A 21,390-nucleotide genomic window follows, 5' to 3' on the forward strand; every position below is an offset into this window, starting at 1 on the left:
ACAGCCATAACTAGCACTTTGAATTGTGCCCAGAAACATACCAGCAACCAGTGAGCTGTTGCAACAGGGGGGTTGTACACTCCCTGTAGCCAACCCCAGTTAACAATCTGACCACAGCTCTTTGGACTAGCCAAAGTTTCTGAACACTGTTCAAAGGCAGCCCCATGTGGAGCACATTACAGTAATCCAAATGGGATGTAACTAAGGCATGTACCACCATGGCCAGATCCAGAGTCTCAAAGAACAGAAATATCTCTATGTATGTCTTGATTGTATTTATATATTGCTAGTGAAGAGAGAGATTTTTAGTGCTTCCGTACTTTTTACAGTGAATCCATAAATGATCTGGAATCACAAAGAACTGCACCAATTTTCCCTTACACAAGTCCTTTGGCCATTTTTTCAGGACCCAAAGAGCTTTAACCTGGAGTAGACATTACCATCATCTTAGACATAAAATGGTGCTGGCTGTTGCTCCAGGAGGCTGGGATGTAAGAATATAATAGGTATTCTCAAACCCTTAAAGCAGTGGTTCTCAACCTGGGGTCCCTAGATGCAGGCCTGTAGCCGGGGGGGGGGGGGGGGTAGGGGTTCACCCCCCCCCCTAAAGATTTTCAGGTTAAAAAACAACCTGGTTTACTCATGAATTTTAACTAGTTAACCAAATCCCCATGCTAAGTCTATGAGACGCAAAAAATTAAGAGTCCCTCCAGAACTGCAAGCACTATCTCAAGCAAATATTGACAATTTATTCACACTGTCATTACTTGCAGCAATAGCCAATGTAGTGAAGCAACCAAGTTGAGGGGGGGTGGTGGTGTTGAATGCTCTCATTAAGGAGGCCAGACTTGGTGGAGGTGGTTGACAGGAACGGAGCTGCAGGCTATTGAAGGCTGCTCTGCCCCCTGCTGTGCTCTTTGCTTCAGTGTGAGCTAGGAGGCAGGTTTCACACCCCCCCCCCCCCCTGAAATTTTCAACCTTCCCTGAAATTTATTTCGGGCTATGGCCCTGCCTAGATGTTTTTGGCCTTCGTCTTCCAGAAATCCCAGCCAGTTTACCAGCAGTTAGGATTTCTGGGAGTTGAAGGTCAAAAACATCTGGGGACCCCAGGTTGAGAACCACTACCATGAAACATCTTTCAAGGTTCTTGGCCAAAACTGAACACAGAAAGAAGAGTGAGGTAGATACCTCATTGAGGGGTACAAAGAAGCATTTAGGAAAACCTGTGAAAGTTACTTGTCTAGATGACAATTCCCAGAATCCTCTGTTCAGATGGCTTACTATCATATTTGTGTTAGAGGGCCTTGTGTGTTACAATGCGTGTGTCCTACAGCCTGTATGCACTACTACTCTCAGGTGCAGTGTTAATCCTGAAGCACTGCCGAAATTGAAATAATATTGTCCTGTCAGTTTCTACTAAGTGGAATGGGAGATGGAGAGGATCTTCAGGCAGCACAATATCTTGGGCAGATCCCTTCTTTAGCCACAGAATATCTAGTATTTTGTATAATTTATACCAACTGTGGTATCTGGATTGTCTTTTAGAGAATGAGACTGAAGGAAGGTTCATTGTGTTCTAAAGCCAATCCTATAAAAATACAGTGGAAAAGATGATGGAAGGTCTGGAATTTTCCTCAGGCACTAGATTAACATCTCTTTACGTGTGTGTGTATGTTTTTGGGTGTTTTAAAAGATGTCTGTAATCTTTAATAGCTTGAAGTGGACTGTAGTTCAGTGCCTTTTCTAAAGAATCTTACAGATTTGTCTCCCTGGGAAATCATGGACTGCAAAAGGCTCATTCCTGCCAGGGAGTCCAGTGTATGATTTTTACAAAGAAAAATGTGATTCTTTTTATGCCAGCACCTTTTATTTGTAGAACTTGAAAGAAAGTTATAAACTACTTTGGGGTTCTGTGTGAACCACTTGGACCTGCGCCCAACAGTTGGTTTCACTTATTCTCAACATTTTTGACTGTGCTCATTGAAACAAAATGAGATAAAGTAGCAAAAAGAAAACAAACTCCTCCATATCCTTTTTTTTTTTGGCCCCCTTTTTCTCTCTCCTAGATTTGCGATTCTGGTTCATTTCAAAACTGCTCGGTGTGGAGTAGGCCATATAAATATGTGTTGCTAATTAAGTTTGGGGAAGGGGAGTAACTGTACCTACATTCCTTGAAGCTAGTTAAACGTTTTGTGAAAGTGTGTGATAGCTAAGAAAAAACAAAGAAAAGTTTACATCTTTCTGGTTGAGAATATATGGTCCACTAGGGCAGTGAGCAGAACAGGACAACTGTAATCTATTTACAATAAGTAGTCTTCAGACAACGGTCAATTGTACCAAATATTTTATTTCCTACTGAATCAGGGCTATTTTACTATGTTATGTGTCCTGCTCATCTTGTCATTTTATTTCTTTCCCACAAAATTAGATCACCAGTCATTCCATAATGGCTTGGCAAAAAAAAAAGAGCATCTTTTCTTATTAATGGTTCGTGATCCCTGCTGACTTGTAACATGCTAAGAGAAAATAAGAATTTGGAATAGGGCAGGAGTGAGATTCTGATTATTCCACTAGAGTGGGATTAAGCTGGATTGTGCTGTAACAGCCCTGGAAGTCCTTCCTAACTACATCACTGCATCTGAACCATACAGTGAGAGATTCAGGGACCTATAATACTGATATCCTGGCCAAGTGCATGTAGACGGCTTTGAGAAGAACCTGCTGTTCCCCTGTTGTTAAATTCTTCTTACTTGTGGGCCTTTTACATTCCATCCACATTTTGGAAAAATCCTAATCACACTCTGACAGATCATTTCACATATATGAATGCAAGGCACCTTGTGTTTTGCCTATGTCTTGCCAATTTTTTGTTTTGCGTTTTGATCTTTTCCCAAACCTATTAGGGCCAAGGCTCATGAAATAGTTGCCATTCTGAGATCGCTTTAAAGAGTTCTCCATAGCATCACTCTTGGTGCTGCAAGATGTTGGAATGCAAAGGTTTGTTTAGATTGCTAGAGATGATTTGATAGCCAGATTTTGCTCACACTCAAAGGGGAAGCAGAAATGTGCCTCCTAGTCTTGCCCTTGTCTTCTGCAGGTCAAGTGAAACATTGACGCATATGCTGACATGTACAAACATTGACATGTATGAGCACAAGCTTTCCACACTGGTGGGAACATAGTTTGATCAGGATTCCCATGCTGAAGACCAGAGCTTGGCAAAGTCACTTTTTTGGACCACAGCTCACAAAATCTCCCAGTCAATGTGACTTGTGGTGTGGACATCCTTTACAAGGATAGCTGAACATGTGTGTTCCCTTTCCTTGCATTCTTTTCAATTTAATTTTATTATTTAATTTTATTATTTAAATGTATAACCAGGTTTTTACTTGTTGTTTATTTTATCCTTGTTGTAAGCTGTCTTTGTTGTTGTTGTTGTTGATTCATTCAGTCATGGACCAGTCACACCAGAGCTCCCTGTTGGCCGTCACCACCTCCAGCTCCTTCAAGGTCAATCCAGTCACTTCAAGGATCCCATTCATCCATCTTGCCCTTTGTCAGCCCCTCTTCCTTTTTCCTTCAATTTTCCTCAGCATAATTGTCTTCTCTAAGCTTTCCTTTCTTCTCATGATGTGGCCTCTACTATCCTTCCCTCCAATGAGCAGTCGGGCATTATTTCCTGAAGTATGGACTGGTTGGATCTTCTGGCAGTCCAAGGCACTCTCAGAACTTTCCTCCAACACCACAGTTCAAAAGCATATATCTTCCTTCATTCATCCTTCCTTATGGTCCAGGTCTCACATCCTTAGGTGACTACGGGGAATACCATTGCTTTAACTATGTGGATCTTCATTGCCAGTGTGATGTCTCTACTCTTCATTATTTTATCAAGATTGGACATTGCTCTCCTCCCAAGAGGTAAGCATCTCCTGATTTCCTGGCTGCAATCTGCGTCTGCAGTAATCTTTCCACCTAGAAATACAAAGTCTGTCACGGCCTCCATGTTTTCTCCCTCTATTTCCCAGTTGTCAATCATTCTTGTTGCCATAATCTTGTTTTTTTATGTTTAGCTGCAGCCCAGCTTTTGCACTTTCTTCTTTCACCTTGATTAGAAGGCTCCTCAGCTCCTCCTCGCTTTCGGCCATCAAAATGGTATCATCTGCATATCTAAGGTTGTTAATGTTTCTTCCAGCAATTTTTACTCCAGCCTTTCATTCATCAAGCCCCGCACATCGCATGATGTGTTCTTCATACAAGTTTAATAGGTTTGGTGAGAGTATAACATGCCTTGGGCACCATGTTAGGAGAAAGGTAAGTTACAAAAAACAAACAAAAAAGACACTAAAGCTATAGCTAGTCTGCACTCTATCAGTTAGTCCCAGCTAGAATAAAACCACTTTCATTGTTGAAAAATGAAAGAACACATAGATAAATCCCATTGATTCAATAGATCTTCTTCAGACTAAACGTTGGATTCGGGCTATTGATCCTATGTTCCTCCTCTTGAGAAAGTAATATTAAGGTGTAGAAGGTTTTAAATTGTAGGTTCCATCACTTTGGCTCAGCTTTCTGTTGATACTATATCAGCAATGTATAACCCGTGGAAAAGATAGGAGGTATTCTGAATGAGCACACACTGTACTTTAGATCACATAGCACATACCAAGAACAGGAGATAAGAAGCCCTATGATAAGGCAAATCAGACAAGTGATAAGGTTCCTGCTTTCCAACACAATCCCTAATTTTGGAGTTCCTTATCTTCTGTTCTGATTTATGAGAAACTGGCTATTCTGCCTGTTAATGTCAATCAATGAGAAGCATTACATCAAAAAGATAAATCCTGGAGCACACAAGGCAGGATGTCTCTGGAACAGCATGATCAAATATAGGCAGATACCTGATTTAATCTCTCCCTTGATAATGTTTTTAAGGTTAAAAGACTTTTTTCCAGCTAACATTTTTTTACCTGCATTTGTCATAGTCAACTTCTATTTTTTCAGTGCCATGCACATGCACACAGTTTGGAGCTTAGAGGAAACCTTTGTTTGACAGCCAAATTGTCTGTTACAATCACAAATTTCTGAATGTCATAGCTGTGAGTCTGTCACTTATGAAAATAAGTGGAGCACAAACAGGATCAGACCAGGTTTTCCCACTTTGTTGTTAAGCTTCATAAGACCATCCCAAGTGGGCAATTGGCATAATCAGATGTTCAAGATGGATTGATCAAAGTTTCAAAACAGAACAACAATGCAGACCAGATCTCCCTAGACCAGGCATGGGCAAACTCTTTTGCCTTGGGGCCACATTGCGGGCTTGGCCAGGAGGGCTGGACCAGGAGGGAGGGGAGCAGGTAAATGCTGGGTGAAAAGGGCCCAGGAGAGGGCGGGAAGGGTCAGAACAGGGTCCAGGTCATTCTCAGGTTGTACTCCCAGTGTAAGCTACTCATGCCATCCTTATGCTGGGAGGAAAGAGGGACACAGGGATACCCCCCGATCCTCCTCCCCATCTTCCTCCCCCAATCCTCTTGGCATTATGCTTGCAGGAGGGTGAGATAGGCAGTGGCTGAGAGTGATCTGGGGGACTCTCATCCACTGTGTGCCTTTCTCAACCCGTTCTCCTGGTATAAGGATGGGGGCTGTTTGCAAAAATAGCAGACACAAGGACAAGGATAATACTAGGTTGACTCTACAGTGATATCAAAGGTTAAGGTTTCCCATCTCTTGTGACAGTATGGCATCCCTCAGGTCAATAATTCACTTTGTAAAGACTATGAATGATACTGCTAATTTTATGATTATCATTGTATCTACTTTGGCCCTAAATTTTCAGATCTGGGTTTAGATGAGTAGGAAGTCCACAGAGTGTAGCTGCTATTCTGTATCCCTATTTTGTATTACAGGTGATTGCTCCACTTCTTCTTTCTGTTCTTGTATTGTATTTTTATGTCTGAACATAGCACTGCTCCTGCACACTAATGACTATTACATAGAGAACTGTGGGAAATAATAAATGATGACTATTTCAGATGGATAGCAATATGAATGTTGGCACTGAAATAGAAAATCACTCTAAGTAATCTTTTCTAAATCCCCAGTTTTCAAAAGGTATCTAGTCAGTTTCCAGACTCTAGACAATTGTGGTAAAGAAATGCTTGTAATAATGTGACTGTGTAATTGCCTACTTAATCTGAAGCTATTGATGAAAATTGAATATCTCTGCTTGAATTCTGAAGGGCAGGTGTGATGCCCTCAAGTAGTGTTGGTTTATGAACTGAACAGGGAAAGGAGATTCACCTCAAAATGGTAGGTGAGCATGACCCCCTCCCCCCCAAACTCTGTCCATCCATGCCTTGAGGGCTTTTTAGTGAGAGATGCCTGTGTCTTTTACTCCTACAATCTGGTGGTATTCTGTTTTACTGAAAACCAATAACTTCTCGCTTGAATATCACAATGCCTCAGAGGATCTCAACACCTTCTCTGATACTCTAAGCATTTTCAGATAAGATAATCACAACATCTAGGATTTCGCACAAGCAAGTTTAATTTGATATGCTGTGGAAAGGTGTGAGGCTGTGGTTAAAATTCCAGATCACTCAGGGCAGTAGGTCTGCATTTATATTCTGATTGTGGGATTCAATGTGGCAGGGACTGAACAAAGGAAAATTATAGGACCAAAGGGCTCAGATATTAAATGATTCTATTTCATACTGATGAGGCAATTTTTTAAAAGCCCAGCAATTTCCTCTCAGCCTTTCTTTACAAGTGATCCTATTCAAACCCTCATAATAAAAAGAATGCAGGTGGGTAATTAAGAAGGTGTGAAATGTGAAGACATGGCCAGCTTTCTTTTAGTGCTCCATACAGTGAGTTATAAAGTGCTATCTGTATAAAAAGTGGCAACTGATTGAGTGACCTAACATACTGACCTGGGAATTATTATTGTTTTTCTTCTTCTTCCAAACAGAATGCAGAGGAAAGTTTTACATAGGATTTTAGTATCTCCCCCCCCCTCCCTCCCCCCACTGGTATGGTACAACCAGTCCCAAAGCTCTCTAAGTAATTGCAATAGATATCTACCCTACAGTGTGTTTCATATAGTTTCATTTTTTATAAATCATATTGTTCCACAGGGGCTGAGCAATAGTACATTCCAGACTAGGAACTCGACACTCTCAGCACACTACCCCTCAAATGATGACCTGTACTATTCCATTTATTTTCAAATGTGGTAACTAAAGCCAACTCCAAATGAGGACCTTTCCGCTCCTTCTGCTGAAAAGGTTCCAGGCATCTGCCATCCTTTCCTGATGATATTAAAGATACTGTAGCATCCCTTATGAAGCAGAAAGTGTTTGAGGATGAGGACATTCATAGAGGAACCAAGATGCTTGCTTATAAAGCTATTGTCCTCTCAATCTTGTTAAATGTCTGCGAGCCATGGATTGTCTACAGACGTCACAACTCCTGGAACAATTCAATTCATTTTTAATGAATGTGTTAATAATTGATGTTTAAACTAATTGTGTTAATTGTAATTGTTATTTTAAATCTGTGTGATGGCTTCTGGTTGCTTATTTTGTTTTATTCTGTTAGAAATGTAACACAATTGACTGGTTGCCCTGACATGACAAAAATGTGTGATGGCATTGAATGGCTACCTGTTGTAAAAACCACCCTGAGTCCCACCTCAGGGGTGAAAAGGGTGGAATACAAATATGCAAAAGAAATAAATCAGCGTTGCTTCTGAAAAATCCTGCAAATCTTTTGGGAAGACAGGTGGACAAATATCAGTGTACTGGAAGAAGCAAAGACCACCGGCACTGAAGCGATGATTCTCCACCATCAACTTTGCTGGACTGGCCATGTTGTCCGAATGCCCGATCATCGTCTCCCAAAGCACTTGCTATGCAATATTTCTTTCTCAAGTAATAGAGCTTTCTCCAGTTTTCCTCAGGACTATATTTGAAACTATTTTTCCTCAATAATAGTTTAAATTGACCTTTTTCTGTGCCATATTCTCAATTTCATAGTTTGCTTATTAATGTAGTTTGGAAACCCTTTAGATGTCAAAGGTCAAAAAAGTGATGGAAGGACATGAGATTCTGATGTTTTATCATCCTTCTTGACAGCTAAATAGCAGAGATTGAAAGAAAAAAAGAAAGGCCAACTGAGACAAACAGTAGCTTATAGGCACAGTAATAGTTTCATACTCCAATTGTGTTGTCTAAAGGGGATCTCACCGTGATGACCAGAGGGAAGATAACAAGTTTCCTCTTCAGTCTTATTCACAAGAGCATCATAGTCCTGTTGGTTCAGACCAAAGACTGATCTAACACAATATCCAGTTCATCATGGGGTCCAACCAACCGATTGTCACCTGGAAGAATTTTTCCCATGGACATTACAGCAAAATGAGAGAAAAGAAAAGATGCAATTTGCCTATGGTATTTCTTTTTTTTTTTGGTATCATAGAACATCTGAAAGTTTACTTGTCAAATTAACATAGCACCATGACATTTGTTACTGGATCTTTTACACTTAAAGGAAAAGGGGAAAAGAAAACTACCCAGGTGACAAGCATCAAGATTGAGGGATTGAGGGTTTGAAGTGGGGCTACAGTGATGGGACAGTTATGGGGTTGTGGGTTAAGCCTTTCCCCTGCACCCTCCTTTCAATTCACATTTTTTCTATTTTCCCTTTCCACCCTACTAAAATTGCTATTTGCTGTGGTTCTAGGGCAGTGGTTCTCAACCTGTGGATCCCAAGATGTTTTGGTCTACAACTCCCAGAAATCCCAGCCAGTTTACCAGCTGTTAGGATTTTTGGGAGTTGAAGGGCAAAACATCTGGGGATCCACAGGTTGAGAACCACTGTTTTAGGGTAAGCCATGTACAAACAGATACACAACTAAAGTTTAAAACATCAATAATACAAGATGTCTTGCTTGCTGATACCCTGGTGCAGATATCTCCCTATACCCAGAATCTCAAAGATTATATTTGTCAAGTAGATTTAAATACAAATTTCCAGCAATGCAACTGAACCGAACAAAACTGGCTATAAAACAACTAGTAGATGAGATCATTCATGTGAGGAACAAATGATCAATTGGCCCAGTTACAGATCATCATAATAAATTAGTCTGAAGGAGTAAACATTTCAAAATAGTCAAACTGTACTATTTGTACAAAACCGTTGCCAGTATTCTTATGAGCCAGTTCAATTAATACTGTCATTAATTTATTTCAGTTGGTAGAAATAATTGTTTTAAAGACAACATTTTATATGTACTCATACATCTGCACAGATGTTGAATGATACTTCAATATGTAACTTCTTTCCTTGCTATAAGGTGTCTTGAGAATTGTTATGGAGAGAGAAGCCAATAAGTAGTGGTTGTGATGATGATGGCCATGATAAAAAAAATATGCAGGAAGTCCCAGGAATCATCTCTGAAATTCATGATAGGCAATATCGGCTAGTCCAAATATTGAGGGGTAGCGAGAGCAAACTGTCAACTTGACAACTGCTTTTTCATACTGCTGCATATTATTTATTTATTTATTTCTTGCATTTATTGACCGCCCCTCTCAGCCCGAGGGCGACTCGGGGCGGTGAACAACAACAAAGAAGACAGTGTACAGTGAATCAAGACGATACAGACCAGACAGATACAACATAACATATACATATACTAAAAATCCGCTTCGTCAAGTCCTGGGGTCATAGCCAAAATTCATAGTCCTAGTTCATTCCAGTGTCATTTAATACATTCAGTTGAAGGCCTGCTCGAAGAGCCATGTTTTTAGGCCCCTACGAAAGGCCATCAAGGAGGGCGCCTGTCTAACTTCAGCAGGGAGGGTGTTCCACAGCCGGGGGGGCCACCACCGAGAAGGCCCGCTCTCTCGTCCCCGCCAGACGCGCCTGTGAGGCAGGCGGGACCGAGAGAAGGGCCTCCCCGGATGATCTCAAGGCCCTCGTGGGCTCGTAGGCCGAGATGCGGTTTGCAAGGTATTTTGGGCCGGAACCGTTTAGGGCTTTGTAGGATAACACCAGCACCTTAAATTGGGCCCGGTAGCAAATCGGCAGCCAGTGGAGTTGGGACAGCAGAGGCGTTGTATGCTCTCTGCGTCCAGCTCCCGTTAACAACATGGCTGCCGCGCGCTGGACTAGCTGAAGCTTCCGGGCCGTCTTCAAGGGCAGCCCCACGTAGAGAGCGTTGCAGTAGTCGAGGCGGGATGTGACCAAAGCGTGTACCACCGTGGCATAATGAACTTGGAGACTGTCAACTAAATAAGAAACTTTGTGGTAAAACAATAAACAGGAATATCTCTAATTGGAAACAGTGAGTTTGTTTTAGTTCAATTGCATCATCTATTCTGGGTCATGAGAAACAAAAATTAAATATAAATGTCAAAAAGGAGGGAGAAATGTCTCCCCTACAGAGGCGTACATTCAATTCCTTCTGGGAACAAATAACTACATATGAAAGTTTGGGCAAAATATAGCAAGAGTCTTTAAGTTTGCTTCATATGTGGTTACATTCTGGTGGAAAAAGTTGGAGCTTGTTTATCTCTCAGAAACCTTTGCATCTAGTCCAAAGCTTTCCTTAAATGCTAATTGTTGATTGCATAGAAAGATGACCATTCCATTTTGTCCTTTTGGGAGTTTTCAAAAAGCGTAATTTGGGACTGGAAAGAGGTTGTAACCCCTAGAACGATAACAACCTAATTGAAAAAAAAATGTTTCTTTTCTTCTCATTTTGCTTCATTGCACTTCAGGAATTTTGTCCAGTTGTTCGGCGCCATGAGTCCTGCTGTATGGTCCCAAAGACCTTTCAGTTCCCTGGAAGCTGATTCGGGGAAAATAACATGAGAAAGTCAGGTTATTCATTGCATTTTTATCCCAACTCCTCCATTGCACTCAAAGCAATGTGCATTACTTTTCCTTCAATTTTTATTTTCACAATAACCCTGTGAAGTAACTGAGAGGCTTTGACTGGTTTGGGCAGATCAGGAAATTGTGCCTTCCACTGTCTACTCTGTCAAGCAATGATGCATTATACTTAAAGCCAGATAAGTAGTCATAGTAAATGTTGACATGTTGTGTTTCTGGGCTGTAGCAGTTGTTCCTGCACTGCTATCCTGTCTTTTCTTTTCTCTTCTCCCCTCCTTGGAAATAGAACAGGGAAAGAAAAGTCAGAGGTGAATCTCTGTGGTTAAGACACACACCCATTCCATATTGTTAGTGTTGTTGTTGCTGCTGCTGCGTGTCTTCAAGTCATTTCCAACCTATCATGTGTTTTTCTTGGCTAGATTTGTCGAGAGGGAGGTTTACCTTTACTTTACTCAGGGTCTGAGAGTGTGTGACTTGTCCAAGATTTCCCAATTATTTTCCACTGCTGAGCAGGGATTCAAAGTTTGGTCTCCAGAATCATAGTCCAACACTCAAACCACTACATCATACTGGCTCACAAAAGTAAAGCAGAAGTCAATGGAGCCAATATGAGAATTAACTCTTGCCTGTATCTTAACACAGAAAAAGGAACAAAACCAAAAACCATTGTATCATTGATTTCAAAGATAATGGCTCATTCCAGAAATTCACCAAAAGTAGTTTGCAAGGTATGTCCTACAGATACTTCAAAAATTCCAATATGATAAGGTTCAAGTTTTTCCAAATCCAAAGATTTTTGACAGATGAGACATAAAATTCCACCTCTACTCATCTCTGAAAGTCAAGCTAAAACAATAACAAATTAAATCAATATCAACTTCTTGCCCTTTCACAACATCCCAGATTTTCTAAATGAAGCAGATGCATCACTTTGCTTAAAGTAGACATGGGGATAATATAGTCTTCCAGATGTTGCTGAAGTGCACCTTATCATTTCTTTCTAGGATTCCCAGGACTAGCCTTTCATCTGTAGTATCCTGGTAAGAGGGAAGGATAGGAAGATGAGAGCACTGTCTTGAAAAATATGTGCATGTGTTTATTCCTAATTTGTTATACTAGATGTTTTAAAAGAATGGCATGCAATGTGGAACTGAAATTGATGCTTAGTATGCATAGTGATATCAAAAAGGTTGTCCCTTATCATGTCATCCTTTTAATATCACCAGGGTCTGTCTCTTTTGACATTGCAAAGCATCATCTCTCTGCCACAGGGTTTAGAAGTGAATTCCCAGGGCCTGGAATAGCCCTGACCTAACAACACCAATCCTCTCTATTGGTTATGCTCACTAGACCCGCTGTGAGCGGCAGTCTAACACAATATTGAGTACTGCATAGTTGCAATCTCTTGCCTAATGGTAGGGCAGGTCTTCACATACCCTTGTAGATCCTTTGTTTCTTTATTTAGAGTATTTATATTGTGTCCTTCAGCCAAAAATTCCTCAGAGCAGTTTACCAATTTTGAATGTGATAATTCCCAGCCTTCAAGCTTACAGTTTTAATGGGAAATGGACACAAGAAAATGGAGATGGCAGTGGGGAGGGGACATGCTGCCTGCCCTTCCCTTCTTCTGAGGCCAGAGCAATGGTAGCTGGGATAGATGGAGAGTCATTCATCAGCTTCTGGGGCCAAGGCACAATGGAGGTATTGCCTTTATGCTCTTTTCTTCCTCAAAGGCCAGAGCATTGCTAGTTGGAATGGAAGACAAGACTCTACAATTTTTTTTATTGGCATTATTAACAAGGAAAAAACTAGCAAATACCATAGCTCATTGAAATTGTCCTGTGACACATCATGTCAACATTCCTGCATCACACTGACAAAACCATGTACTATGATTAAAATTCAGAACCTTACATAAAAGAACTGCATCATCTTCTTTTGTGATCACTCTCCTTATCCCAGCATTTTGATTCTTATATGCACAGCTTTCTTATTTATGCTAGCAGAGTATCATGATCTGGTACAACAAGAGCTTATGGTAAAAACAAAACTAGTTATTGTAGTGAAGGGAGATGGGGTTAAAAAACTATCAGATATCCATCTAACAATAGGAGTAGAGCAGGGGTTCTCAAACTGTGCTCCACAGGGCCCTAAGAGGAGGAAAGAAGAGGCAGGGAGCAGCATGGGATTGCAGAGCCTGACTCAATCACCTGTGGAGCCCCATGCTGTTTCTCATCCTCTCCTCTTTCCTCCTTCTGGGAAATGCAGGGAAATTAAAGTTTTGAGCTGCTGAAACAACAACAGCAGCAGAGTCCTCCTGGGGCAGAGAACCTTCCCCCCTCCCTCACAGTCCAAACTCCTTTTCTTGCCACCCAGACCCTTCCCACCATCTCACACCTGTCCCTTGCTGCCCAGACTGTTTTTGTTTTTGTTTTGTTTTTTTGCCACCCAGACCTTCTCTTCCTGCTTTCTTTGCTCCCAAAACCCTATTTGCCTCCCACTGCTCAGGGGTGCTTGGATTGTGCTTTTCCTGCATTGCAGAAGGGGGTTGGACTGAATGTCCTCTGAGCATTCTGCTATTATTATTATTATTATTATTATTGACACAAAAACACAGTATGACACAGCAAACAATTTATATATGCTGGATTTCATATCACAAAATCACTTCCCAAGTGTTTAGGACTGTATGATGTATTTTTGAATGATGCACGCAGATCCAAGTAAGGTGGTCTTTTGCAGTTGACAGATTGTGATTTTATCAATGTTTATTTTTTTTCAAATGCCAGCTGAGATATTTTGGCACAGCACCCAGTGTGCCGATTACCACTGGAACCCCCTGTACTGGTTTATGCCAGAGCTTTTGCAGTTTGATTTTGAGGTCCTGATAATGGCTGAGTTTTTCCAGTTGTTTTTTAAATTATTACTACTACTACTACTACTACAACAAAGGCTCAATAGCCATCTGTTGGGGGTGTTTTGATTGTGTTTTTCCTGCATGGCAGAAGGGGGTTGACTGGATGACCTCTTGTGTTTCTGCTATTATTATTATTATTATTATTATTATTATTAATACAAAGGCTGGATGGCCATCTGTTGGGGGTGCTTTGATTGTGCTTTTCCTGCATGGCAGAAGGGAGTTGGATTGGATGGCCCCTGAAATACTGTTAAGTTTATGTTGGTTAAAATTGTTCTTCATTTTAAATATTATATTGCTCTTTCTTTCTTTCCTTTTTTTTTTGCACTGTGTGAATACGTTTACACAAATAATCTCCATGCCTATGCCTGATATATGTATATGACATACAATATATAATATAATATAACATAACAACATTTCTTGGAACTCCAGAAACCTTTGCTTCAAAGAGGGCTCTGTGGCTGAAAACGTTTGAGAACCCCTGGAGTACAGGAAAACAAATAGATTACACCAACCTCCCAATACAAGCAAAACAAAGAGACTTGATTATCTTCCTTGAGGGAGGAGGAAGTGAAATGTAGCCTAAGGACATAGATCTTAGAAAATCAGAGAAAAGGCCACTCTTAGGATTGATTACTTGATAAATGGATGGATGCCTTTTAATTCCAACATGCTTGAGGAGGAATATATCCATTTTTGATCATACATTTTCTCTGTCCATTTTCCTGCAATCAAAATCTTTGATGAATTCTTAGTGACAGCTTTGGAAGGACTCAGATCTAGTCTGCACTGGGCGGGCCTTGCTAATTCAGACACTCCTAAAATCCCTCTAAATCAACCCAATATGGGTCAGTACCAAAGACCAATCCAACTAAAGACATGTTCTGAATTATTGCATGTTAGCAGAAAAGTGCTTTGGTGTGTGGAATCCTTTTTTAAAAATAATCAGAAAGAACAATTAACTGGTTTGCTATGTACTTTGTTACCATTGCTGTCAGAATACCTAGAGATGTTTGCAATTTCTCTGTTTTCCCTCTGTGCTTCCCCTGTGCAGGTTTTCAATATCTAAATGTCATTCTGTTCCCCAGGATGGCTTTCTTGCAGTTAACTTCTGGCATTGGAATAAGTCTGGAAATGCCCTCCTGTTCACTTCATGCTCATCAACCGAGGTGTGGAAAGCAAGGGTAATTGCAAGCTGACTGAAATGTCTCCATTGAGGACTATAATTTGAAGATTATGTCAATTTAAGAAGCTTGATACCCTACCCTGACTGCAGAGTAGTAAAATGAAAATCCCCCAATTGACTATCTCTGCTCATAAAAGTGATTTAGATTGGTCATCTCCATGCATGCTTTTGGCTTGACTGTCAGAATCAATTAATGTGATAAATAATACACTTAAGGTCAATCCCCCACCCCCCTCCACTCACCAACCAAAAGTTAGAATTTTCCATTTGCAATTCAGAAGAAAAAATGCATCCCATCAAGTACTAGTCTTTCAACCTCAGTGTTCATGAGCTCTCTAATAATAAAAAAGAATTGATAAGTAGACTAAAAACCAGGATTTATGGGAACACTTCTTGAATTATGTTTAGATTTCAGAGAAGTGATTCTGCCCATTGTAATCCCAGTGGCCAAATATTTGTCAGAGCTTTTGACAGTTTGGGGTTAACCATGGAATCCAGCACCAAAGACAGACACTGCAGTTTATTTAGTAGGTTGCCAGACAAGAGATACAAAAGGTTAGCAAAGTGACACCATCCCCTCATCTAAAAGAGCATAGACATTTGGCATAAGGAGAACCAGAACATGGGGGCAGGCAGACCATCAGAAGCAAGTGAAATTGTTGCCAAATTGGACCCAGAGCCAAATATTTTTGGCAATGTTTTTCTGTCCTTCTCTATTAGTCCAGGCTGGAGAAATTAACAGAAAGTGGAATAAAGCTGGTGCACTCCTTAAAGTCCCCAGGCAGAAGGGCTTCTGGCAACTCTATATCCTACCTCAGTGCATGTGGAATTTAACTCCTGCTTCCCTAAATATAATATCCATTGGTTCCTGGAGAGCTAAAAGCAAGAAAGGAGAGAAATAGTCATTGCAGACATTCCTAGCTCAGTCCTCCTAAACTCCCACTGTGGGTTGCAGTACTTTTACAGCCCCAGGGGATGGAGGGGGAGCTAGATAATTCATGAAAAGGAGTTCATGGTTTGGCTGAAGTAAAATTTCGTAGATTTTTTTTTTTCAGTTTGCAAACACCACTTTCACCTCCTGATATTTATTTGTCATCCTGGAAATAGCAGCAAACACACACATAATTGCTGCTGAGTTCTACCTTTCAAAAGCAATGTTTAAAAAAGTGCAGGAAGCATTTCCCCTTACTCTGAACTGACTTTAACTGTCACCAAATTTCACTGGCTTCATTTTGAAGACAAATCAGAGAGAAGACAATGCTTCTATCTGACAATAATTGCCCGCAGCCCAGTCCAGCCCATCATCATTGCAGTTAAATATAAGCAGCCCTTGAGTTACAAACATCCAACTTACAAATGACTCATACTTATGAATGGGGGTGATACAACAAAAAGTGAGAGAAATCTACCCCCAGGAATGGAAATTCAATACTAACAGAGTTATCATGGGGAAAGGGAGTCTCCACTGAAGCTTTCTCACCAATCCTTGTTTCACAACAAGCTACATTTTTCAAAATCCAATTATCTGGATTTCTGTTAACCACTGTAAAATAGTCAGTCCCCCAGTTACAAACATCTGACTTACAAATGACTCCTAGTTAAGAACAGAGATGAGACAACAACAAGTGAGAGAAATCTACCCCTTGGAAGGGAAATTCATTCCTGAAAGAGTTACCATGAGGAAAAGGTGTCTCCACTGAATCTTTGCCACCAATCCTTGTTTCCACAACAAGCTACATTTTTTCAAAATCCAATTATCACAGGGACAGAAAGTGTGGTAAAATGTTCTGGACAGGGGCATAAACAGCAAAACAAACTGCTTACTTACTTACTTACTTTACTTACTTAGGCAATCCCTCATTTTCCGAGGAGGATTGTCTTCCAGTATTATTGTGGGTCCGTATGTGGCTGTGGAGCCCTATTCTTGCTCTGCATCTTCTTCTGCAGTGAGGGCATTGGTTTCCAGGTGGAAGGTGGTCTCGGTTGGGGTTGGCTTGACACGCCTTCCTCTTGGCACGCTTCTCCCTTTCGCCCTCCATTCGTGCATCTTCAAATTCTGCAGCACTGCTGGTCACAGCTGTCCTCCAGCTGGAGCGCTCAAGGGCCAGGGTTTCCCAGTTCTCAGTGTCTATGCCAGAGTTTTTAAGGTTGGCTTTGAGTCCATCTTTAAATCTCTTTTCCTGTCCACCAACGTTCCGTTTTCCGTTCTTGAGTTTAGAGTAGAGCAACTGCTTTGGGAGACGGTGGTCGGGCATCCGGACAATGTGGCCGGTCCAGCAGAGTTGATGGCGGAGGACCATTGCTTCAATGCTGGTGGTCTTTGCTTCTTCCAGCATGCTGACGTTTGTCTGCCTGTCTTCCCAAGAGATTTGCAGGATTTTCCAGAGGCAGTGCTGATGGAATCCTTCCAGGAGTTGCATGTGACATCTGTAGACAGTCCACATCTCACAGGCATATAGCAGGGTTGGGAGGACAATAGCTCTATAAACAAGCACCTTGGTATCCCTACGGATGTCCCAGTCATCAAACACTCTCTGCTTCATTCGGAAAAATGCTGCGCTCGCAGAGCTCAGGCGGTGTTGTATTTCGGTGTCGATGTTGACTTTGGTGGAAAGGTACCAAGGTAGCGGAAATGATCAACATTTTCTAATGTTACACCATTAAGCTGTATCACTGGCATTGGAGAGGGGTTGGCTGGTGTCTGCTGGAACAGCACCTTGGTTTTTTCGATGTTCAATGACAGGCCGAGCTTCTCGTATGCTTCTGGGAAGGTGTTTAGAGTGGCTTGTAGATCTTCTTCTGAATGTGCACAGATGACATTGTCATCAGCATACTGGAGCTCTATAACAGATGTTGTTGGTTTTGGCTTTCAGTCTGCTGAGGTTGAATAGCTTGCCATCTGCCCGATAGATGATTTCCTCTCTGGTGGGAAGCTTCCCATCAACAAGGTGAAGTATCATAGCGATGAAGATGGAGAATAAAGTTGGGGCAATAACACATCCCTGTTTGACACCGGATTCCACTTTAAATGGGTCACTTTGGGAGCCATTGCTGTCCAAAACTGTTGCCATCATGTCATCATGAAGGAGCCACAGGATGTTCACAAATTTGTTAGGGAACCCGATTTTTTGGAGGATGGTCCAGAGAGCGCTGTGATTCACTGTGTCGAATGCCTTTGCAAGGTCGATGGATGCCATGTACAGAGGTTGATTTTGTTCTTTGCATTTTTCTTGGAGCAGTCGTGCAGTGAAGATCATGTCCACGGTTCCTCTGGAGGGGCGGAAGCCATTCTGGGATTCTGGGAGGGTGTCTTCTGAGAGGGGCAGAAGGCGGTTTGCAAGGATTCTTGCAAGGATTTTCCCAGCTGAGGTCAGAAGGGAGATACCTCAATAGTTTCCGCAGTCTGTTCTTTCCCTTTTTGAAGAGGGTGATGATGGTGGCATCCTTGAAATCTGCTGGGATTTTCTCAGTTACCCACACTTTTTCCTATGAGCTGGTGGAGTTGTTGAGTCAGCTCAGGTCCTCTCTCTTTAAAGATTTCAGCAGGGATCCTATCTGGTCTGCTGGCTTTGTTATTTTTTTGTTGGTTGATGGCATTAGCAACAAGAAGTGAGAGAAATCTACCCCTTGGAAGGGAAATTCAATCCTGAAAGAGTTACCATGGGGAAAAGGTGTCTCCACTGAATCTATCTCACCAATCCTTGTTTCCACAACAAGCTACATTTTTCAAAATCCAATTATCACAGGGACAGAAAGTGCGGTAAAATGTTCTGGACAGGGGCATAAACAGCAAAACAAACACCACAGGGATATTAACCCTTTCCTTATTTATTTATTTGTTTGTTTGTTTGTTTGTTTACCATACTGCCTTTCTCAGGCTGAAGGTGACTCAAGGCAATTTCCTTACTATCCAAAGCTAATGCATATACATATTTGGAGTTACACTTAAAAATGTACCTGTTCCGACTTACATACAAATTCATACAAACCTACACAACCTATCTTGCTTGGAACTTGGGGGCAGCCTGTATGAAACAAGGCAGTTCTTAAGATTAGTTTACAATCTATCATTTCCAAATTCATGACTATCTTCACTTAGTTTTAGATATACAACTGGTTTAATCAAATCAAGCCAAATTTCTTCTGAAGGGAATATATGACAGCAATATAATTAAGGCAGGCAAATATATTTTCAGATAGTGCATATAACATAAAGAAACAATGTATTTAAGTCAGATATATGTCTTTTCTTACTGTCCACAGGTGGGATCCATCTGGACAAGCATAGTCAACGTGCAAGTAAATTTGTCATCATGTCATTTTCTTCTATTACTTGTCTACAAATCTCCTTTGACACAAACATAAAATTGGTTCATTTTCAAGGCCCATCAGGTGGTTCAGATGGCCCAGAGCACCTTTCATCTGCTTTGACCATTAGGTTAATTATGATCCTACCTGTGACAACTATTTATGTTCTTGTAAGCTCCCATCTTGTAAGCTCCCTGTCAGCTCCCACCGACAGGGAGCTCTGGCATGGGCTGGTCCATGAGGTCACGAAGAGTCGGAGACGACTGAACGAATGAACAACAGCAAGCTCCCATCTGGATTACTGCAATACATTATAGGTGGCTCAGTCTCTAAAAATAGTCCAGAGACTTCAGCCAATCCAAAAGAGAGTAGCTAGTTTTCATTATGACCGTATTTTACTCTTTTTCCTGACTGTTGATATGTGTCGAGATCCAAATCAAGTCACTGCTTCTAATCTTTAAAACAGTGTATATTCAGTTATGCTTGCCTTTTGATCTAATGAACTACAAATCCCATCATTCTTCCCTAGAGGTCAGGCTGGTCAGTGCTGGTAACATCTAGAGAGCCACCAGAACCTCAGTCCACATGCAGACCAACAATATTTTGATGCTGCTATTGTTCATTACAGCCCAGCCATACTGATTCAATTTAAAAGAAAAGGTATACCACAGAAATCTTGTCTTTTTTCAGAGTAGATAAAAGAATGCCATCTGTGTTTGCTAAACAAGCTAAGTACAGAAAGATTCTCCTAGTACAGAAAGATTCTGTATCCATTGGATCACCTCAAGAAAGTTAATTCCACATCTGGAGTACTTTAGCTTGGAAGACAGTCTCCCCCACACTTTGCAATGAAGCTTGTTAATCTGCCTTATATCAAAGAAGCCCAGTCAACTTTTTATTTTTATTTTCAGGGTATATTTTCTTCACAAAATCTCCATACAATTTTGACTTTTTAAAAAGTCCACACCTTGTGCTCTGCATGTCATGTACTGCTGATTTAGTCACAAAGGTCTGAGAATCCTTGTGAGGGTGGGAGGGGTCAGAAAACGATTTAATCCTAAACCTTCCCCAATACAGCTTCCACTTATGTGCAGAGGGAGATAGAGTCTTGTGGCACATTAAGGATGAGTGAAATTCAGATGGTAAACTGTTTTATGTTTCGCAATCCATAATGTTAGATGTGGTGTTTCCTAAAGTAAATCTTTCACTTTTTTTGTTTCTCAAAAGTATCTATATAATTTCCTAATTTTTCAGTGAGAGTTGTGTGCTTCCTGACACTGTGTGCCAGTGAAATCATGGGATCCTCCAAATATTGTTGACCTGCAATTCCTAGCATTCCTTACTACTATTCTTGCAAGACCTATTGGGACTTGTGTTCCAATCACATCTAGAGGACCACATGATCACAATCCCTGCTATAAAACATTGCTAGTCACAACAGCTACTTCTTTCAGGATGCATCTGCCAATGAATCTTGTGTGTGTGTGTTTGTGTGTGTGTTATATAAAGGTATGCTAATTGAGAAGATGACACTGGAGATAGTGCTCTTACCTCTAATTCTCATTTGCTCGTCATTGGCATGTGATGTGCTATCACATTGGATCTCCATTTTTGTTTATTTCTGTAAGGCATGGGAACACATTGTTCTATAAGTACTGCAACCTGCCTGCCTGTTTACTTCTAATCCTCACACAAGGATGGAATATCCATTATTAAATGGCTAGCTCTTTAAATGGTAACTTGGGAAGGATATGGTGAGTGGAGTACTCATCACATAGAGGTCAAAATTACAAGTGACAGTGTGGGGATTCACCATGGATTGTGGTGAATTCGGTGTGGGGCATGGGAACTCATTGCCCATGCCCCACACTGCCCCTTACCTACCTCACAGGGGGAACCATCACTGCCCAGCATTCTCTTGTTTTCAATGGGAACCCAAGAAGCCTCCCATGTTCTCACTGCTCCCTCTTATGACAGTTTCACCTAACTTCAGGGACAGAGCCCCGCTGGAAGTAGATCTATGTTGTCTGATGTGATCCGGTGGGTTCCGTCCCAAAATTGAGGAGAAACTGTTGTG

At 41.1% G+C, this 21,390-nt stretch overlaps 1 long non-coding RNA gene across 2 annotated transcripts in view; it reads right to left on the reverse strand.

Annotated features, from left to right (window-relative positions):
• Positions 1-10,334: 10,334 nt before the first annotated feature.
• LOC137096830 (uncharacterized) overlaps positions 10,335-21,390 on the reverse strand; it is a 47,519-nt gene continuing 36,463 nt past the window's right edge. For both annotated transcript variants that reach the window (XR_010909758.1, XR_010909757.1), the window contains exon 4: positions 10,335-10,855. This is a non-coding gene — a long non-coding RNA (uncharacterized lncRNA). The remainder of the gene's footprint in view (positions 10,856-21,390) is intronic.

This window comes from Anolis sagrei, chromosome 4, assembly GCF_037176765.1.
Source record: "Anolis sagrei isolate rAnoSag1 chromosome 4, rAnoSag1.mat, whole genome shotgun sequence".
Taxonomy (NCBI): domain Eukaryota; kingdom Metazoa; phylum Chordata; class Lepidosauria; order Squamata; family Dactyloidae; genus Anolis; species Anolis sagrei.